General features: G+C 42.1%; 1 non-coding gene across 1 annotated transcript; it reads right to left on the bottom strand.

Moving 5' to 3' along the window:
• Positions 1–5,069: 5,069 nt before the first annotated feature.
• LOC114005575 (U6 spliceosomal RNA) lies at positions 5,070–5,176 on the bottom strand. Its single transcript, XR_003547413.1, has one exon. It is a non-coding gene; the product is annotated as a U6 spliceosomal RNA (small nuclear RNA).
• Positions 5,177–6,828: the final 1,652 nt, after the last annotated feature.

The raw sequence follows: 6,828 nt of genomic DNA, 5'->3' as shown, positions 1-6,828 counted from the left end.
GTGCTGTGACCAACCAGACTGCGGAGGGTCTCTCTCTCTCTCTCTCTCTCTCTCTCTCCTCTCTCCTCTCTCTCAGTCTCACGTGCACCCACACACACACATTCTACCTTAAAAAAAGAAAAACCAATTTTTAGATAAACAGTTCTCAGTAAAAGAAAGGCCATTTGCTTGTTAACATGCCAAAATGATTCTTAACCTCAACTCGTAATGAGTGAAGTGAGAATTTAATGTGCCCTGAGAGAGGACTTCTCTTGTATCAGATGGGCACCAAAGCAGTCTGGCAAGGCCGGGGCCCACCTGGCACTCTCACATGGCACTAGCAGAAGTTCATTACAGTTTCACCAGCACCCTTACTTCCAGGAGTCTACCGAAAGATAGAAAATCCTGAGCAACATACTCACGGGGCTGGGTCAGTGACTGCAAAATCGTTCGTGACACCGAAAGACTAGAATCAACCTGAATGCTCATCAATGCGAAATTTACCGAATACACGTTCCCCACAGTGAAGTGTCGGCAGCCACGGAAAAGAATAAGTAAGATTTCTACATACTGATAAGGTATAGTCGCCTACATTTATTAAGTAAAAACATGCACAACGGTATATATAAAATCCTACCTTTTGTATGAGAAAGGAGGTAAAATAAGAAAAGATGTGTATATACATATATGTGGGAGGGGGATTAATTATTTTTTATTTTATTTTATTTATTATTATTGTTTCTTCATTTGATTAGAGAGAGGGGGAAAGTGAGACAACAAACTACCAGGTCCAAGACTTGAACTGCAGTCACCCATGTGGGAATCCAGTGCTTCAACCACCATGCCAACTGCCAAGCCCTATGTGTGTGATTTAATTTTGCTTATTTCTCCAGAAACTCTGGAAAGATAAATCAGAAATGAATACTAATACAGTTTGCTGTAGGAGGGTAGAGAGGGGGAACAGGAAGAAAGACTTATTTGAGCATACCTTTTAAAATAGCTCTGAGGGACCAGCAGTTGGCGTAATGGCTATGTCGCTGGACTCCCATGTAGTCGACCGCAGTTCGAGTCCTGAACCTGGTGGCTTAAACCTGGTGTTGGGTGTGTAGCGTGTGTGCCCAAGATTCTGAGAGGAGAATGAAAGAGAAGGGATTGTGTCGTGGCCATCCCCCTGGGGGGTGATTTCTTGCTTTCTGTTTCTCTGTCTCTGTCTTTCTGGCGAGCGCACGTGCCCTGTAGTAGAAACCTCTCCAAAAAATAAATAAATAAAATAGTTCTGATGTCTGACCCATGAAAGTGTTCATTTGGAGGTATTTTTAATTATAGAGAGTGCTTGTGTGTATGTGTGTGCACACGACAGAGAAAGAGCGCTCGATAAGGTCTAATCATGCCATGATCTCTTTCCAGCCCTCCACATCCTGAGGATCTTGGGTGCCCGCACATACACCAGGTGTGTTTTCAGACCAGCCTGAGGATCCTAACCCATGGTTGGCCACATGGCCTCCAGTACTGCAGTCAAGTACAGTGCCACCTAGGCTGAGCCACGTTAATGTTTTGTTCGTTTTTTACACATGGTTGTCAGAAGTCCAACAATCTTCTTTCAGTTAGTCTAGCCTCTGTCCTTTCCGGTCTGTGCTGGTAACACCCCTGCTGATATAACTTTTTTTTTTTTGAAAGGTAACCCATGGTTGGCCACATGGCCTCCAGTACTGCAGTCAAGTACAGTGCCACCTAGGCTGAGCCACGTTAATGTTTTGTTCGTTTTTTACACATGGTTGTCAGAAGTCCAACAATCTTCTTTCAGTTAGTCTAGCCTCTGTCCTTTCCGGTCTGTGCTGGTAACACCCCTGCTGATATAACTTTTTTTTTTTTGAAAGGTTTTCTTTGCTATAGGGCACGTGCACTCACCAGAAAGACAGAGAGAGAGAAAGCGAGAAATCACCCCCCAACTCCTGGGGGGATGGCCACGCTGCAATCCCTTCTCCATTCTCCTCTCAGAATCTTGAGCATGCACACACACACATGCCCAGTGTGAGTTTAAGCCTACAAGTCTGGGACTCAAACCATGGTCAACTACATGGGAGTCCAGCGACCTAACCATTACACCATCTGGTGGGCCCCTATGTAACATTTTTTAAATCTTGTGAGAACAGCAGATGGCATAATGGTTACATCGCTGGACTCCCACATAGTGGGCTATGGTTCAAGTCTAAGACCTGATGTCTTAAAAAAACTCACATATCCATGAGTTGTCCAAACTGGTGCATGTCCATGTGTACCCAAAATCCCAAGAGGAGAGTGGAGGAGAAAGGATTGTGGCATGGCCATCCTCCCTGGGGGTAGCAGTGATTAAAAAAAAACAACTTGTGAATCTCCTGTGTATCTCGTGGAAATTCATACCATGGATAAGACCATCCTTTTCAGATCCTTTCTCTATAATCCCATCTCAATTCCTGCCTTCTACTAAGATAGTTGATTGGAGGGGCTGGCAAGTGGCATGGTGGTTAAAGGCAGTGGACTCCCACATGGCCGACCATGGTTCAAGTCTCGGACCTGGTGGCTTGCTTTCTCACTTTCTCTCTCTCTCTCTGTCTCTCTCTGATCAAACCGGAAAATAACAATGATCATAATAATAAATAAAGTTAAATAAAGTAATTTTAAAAAAAAAAAAAAAAGATAGTTGATTGGATACACAAGTATACAGAAAAATCTCAGCAAAAGGTTGTCCAGCCAGTCACACCCTCACCTTCCCTTTCCACATGCTTTCCTGCTAGTGAATTTCCTAAGTCTGCAATCTGAACATGCTGATCATTTCCCAAGTCATAAAACACTGGTTTTCCTTTTGCTTAAATAGTTTCATCCCCAGTTTATCGATGTCTTCTCACATTGTACCACAAGCAGCAAAAAAAAGAAACCAGGCTACACCTTCAACTTTTTATTCAGAAATTTCCTTAGCTAAATATCCAAGTGTATCACTCCCGAGTTCTTTCCACGAAGCTGTAGAACACAACCAAGTTTTCTAGCACTGTGTAACGATGATCACCATTCCACCCATTTCCACGGCGGGTTCCTCAGTTCCTTCTAGGCCTTCACCAGAAATGGCTTTACTATGTCCATATGCCCACTGACGTCCTGTTCATGGTGATAAATATATTCTCTACGATGATAGCCCTTCTGTGCCATTCTCCTCACTTCTTGCTGAGTCTACACCAAAAAGCATGTTTAACATCCCTATTTGTACCAACCATCTCAAGACAATCTAGGCTTTTCTATCATGCTTCTCAAATTTATTTCAGTCTCTATTCATTATCCAAATCTTTTTTTTTTCCTTTTTGATGTTTGCCATTGGGCGTGTGCACTCACCATTGAGAGAGACAGAGAAAGGGAAAGTGAGAAATCACCCCCAGAAGAGGCAATCTCTTCTCCATTTTTCTTCTGGAATTTTGGGCACACACACACATGTGCCCAGCATGGTTTTCAAGCCACTGAGTCCGCCATGTAGGAATCCAGCACCTTAATTACCACGCTATCTGTTGGCCCCTCATCCAATCCTAAGCCACATCTACACTAGATATCTGTGACAGGAGTACCCTCAGTCCCTGTTAGCAAGAGTACTTTGTCAGTACTTCATTCATCTGATCAAATAATGTGCCATTATATGAATATGCCACACTTGATTTATTTATCAGTTGATGAATTTGGGTTGTTCCTACTTTGGGGCTCTCATTAATGCTGCTACAGACATTTATGGACAAGGTTTTTTGTGGATACATATCTTCATCTCCCTCGAGTATATAACAAGCAGTGGAATTACTGAGTCATGTCATAACTATGCTTAGCATTTTAAAGAACTGCCAAAATGCTTTCCAAAGTGACTGCACCATTTTGCAATCCTACCGACAATGTTTGAGGGTTCAAATTTCTCTGTATCCACAGAAGCACTTGTTACTGTCTACCTTTTCTATTTTCGCCATCCCTGTAGAAGTTTTGATTTGCATTTCCCTAATAATCCTGTTGATCATCTATCTATCCATATGCCTATCAGACATTTAGGTGTCTTCTATGGAGAAACATTTTTTTCAAATCCTTTGCCCATCTTCAGTTGAGTTTTTAAATATCTTTTTTTTTTCTGTTTTTCAGTTTTTGACATAGTTGCACTTGCTTGCCAGAGAGAGAGGCAGACAGAGAGAGAAAGTGAGAAATCAACCCCAGGAAGATGGCCGCACTAGTCTCTTCTCCTCCAGGCTCCTCAGAATTTGGGGCACGCATGCACTCGCACCCAGCATGATTTTCAAGCCACCCAGGTCTGCAACTCAAACTGCAGAATCGGTCATGCAGACTAGCGTCTTACCCTCCATGTCACCTGATGGCCCCAGGATTTTCAAAATCTTTTTGTTGTAGAATTTTAAGAATCCGGTGCCAGTATTTGGTGCGGGGAGTAAGGCAGTGGATTCTGACATGGCTGACTACAGTTCAGGTCCCAAACCCAGCAGCTTGAAAATCATGTTAGACACATGTGCGTGACTGCCCAAAATCCCAAGAGAAGAATGGAGAAGAAAGCATTACAGCATGGCCATTCTTCCTTGGGGGGATGATTTCTCACTTTCCTCTCTCTGTCTCTGTCTCTCCCTCTTCAGCCAGTGCATGTGCAAAAAAAATCTTAAACTTTAAAAATGAATAAAAATATAATAAAAAGCATTGTAACAATTCTTTAAGTATTCTAGATACAAGTTATAAACATGCGATTTGCAATATTTTCTCATAATATAAAATAGAAGTTGAAAGCAGTATAAACTTACACTTTTTATGTATTCTTGTCTTTTTCATTGATTTAAAAAATATGTTTATTGTAATTTCTCATTTATATGTAATAGTTGCACATCTGTAAGGTTCTGTGTGAGTTCTCAAAGCATAGGTACAGTATGTAACAATCAGATCAAGGAAATAAACATATTTACCATCTCCAACACTTATTGTTACTTTGAATAACAAAATGTATCCTACTGGTTACACGGAAATATCTGTTAAATTGCCACCAACATTCTTTACTGTGTCCATATATATACATATACATATATATATGTATATGTATATATATAGAACAATTTATGAATTTGCTTGTTATCCTTGTTCAGGGGCTGGGCTAATCTTGTCTGCATTGTTCCCATTTTAGATTGCATGCTGTTAAAATAAGCACTGGTTTATTTTTCTTCACATATTTTCTAGCACTAGCTCTGTTCATAGATAGAGTCTAAAATCAGTGGCACTTAAGTAGAATAAACCCACTGAGATGATTAATTTTATGTGTCAACTTGACCGGGTTAAGGGATACCCAGATAGTTAATAAAATAGCTTTCTTTTTTTTTTTTAAGAAGTATTTTTATTTAAATTTATTTATCCACTTATTTATTTATTTATTTTTATTTAACCAGTGAGGGATAGAGTGAGAGAGAGAGGAAGTGAGAAAGAAAGCCACTGGGTCCACGACTCAAAGCATGGTCAGCCATGTGGGAGTCCAGAGCCCTTAACCACCACTCCACCTACTGGTTCCACTAATATAATAAGTTTCTGAGAGGGTCTGCAAAGGTGTTTCCAGAAGAGGTTGGCCTTCGCATCAGTACCCTGTGTAAAGAAGATCCACCCTCTCCAGTATGGGTAGCATCACTCACTCCATCAAGGACCTGAACAGAACAGAAAGGTAGGAAGAGGTAAATTTGGTTTCCATTCTTGAACAGGTACACGTATCTTCTCCTTCTCTTGGGCATTAGAGATCCTTGTTTTTCAGCTTTCAGATTCCAGAGCTGACACCAGTGCCTACCCACACTCACCCTTCACTCCCAACCCCTTGTCACCCCTCAGGCTTTTGTTCTCAGACTGAGAGCTGTACCATTTGCTCCCTGCTTCTCAGACTTTGGGATTCAGACTGAATGACACCACCAACTTCACTGGTTTGTCAGCTTGCAGATGGCCTAGTGTAATACTTCTCAGCCTCCATTATTACATGAGTCAATTCCCATAATACTCTTCCTCTTATTCCTCCTATATATGTGCGCACACACACACACGCACACTTTCTATTGGTTCTGTTTCTCTGGATAACCCTGACTAATAGACCCACCTAGCTCCCAGATCATAGTGTCCAAAATTTATCTCCAAGATACCCTGAAGAAATAGAGAGTTCAGGGATCAGTGGATGGCATGGTGGTTACGTCACTGGACTCCCACATAGTCGACCACAATTCTAGCCCCTGACCCGGTGGCTTAAAACTCACACCAGGCATATGAATGTGTGTGCCCCAAATCCTAAGAGGAGAATGGAAAAGAAAGGATTGCAGCATGGCTATCTTCCTTGGAGGGGATGGGGAGAAGGGGAGATTTCTCACTTTCTCTCTCTCTATATATATATGTGTGTGTGTGTGTGTGTGTGTGTGTGTCTGTCCCTCTGGCAAGCACATGCACCCTATAGCAAAATTCTCTCTAAAAAAAAAAAAGAAAGATAGAGATTCCAGATGTAAGTCAAGGAACAAACAAGGTAATATAATTTCAGAAAGCGAAGAAGCTATCGAAGACTAATGGAGTGGGGATAAAGGTGCATGTCCAAAGGGTTAGATCTCCAACTGGAGACATTTCCATGGCCAAATTCAGGACATTACAAGCATTTATCAAAATTATAACTATAGGGACCAGCAGTTAGCGTAATGGCTATGTCGCTGGACTCCCACGGAGTCGACCACGGTTCACGTCCTGGACCCGGTGGCTTAAAACTCACGCCGGGCGTGTGTGCGTGCATGCCCAAGATCCCGAGAGGAGAATGGAGGAGAAGGGATTGCGGCATGGCCATCCCCCCCG

Source organism: Tupaia chinensis, unplaced genomic scaffold (assembly GCF_000334495.1).
Source record: "Tupaia chinensis unplaced genomic scaffold, TupChi_1.0 Scaffold144017_1, whole genome shotgun sequence".
Taxonomy (NCBI): domain Eukaryota; kingdom Metazoa; phylum Chordata; class Mammalia; order Scandentia; family Tupaiidae; genus Tupaia; species Tupaia belangeri.
The sequence above is the reverse complement of the archived record's forward strand: the minus strand, read 5'-3'. Positions and strand labels throughout refer to the sequence as shown.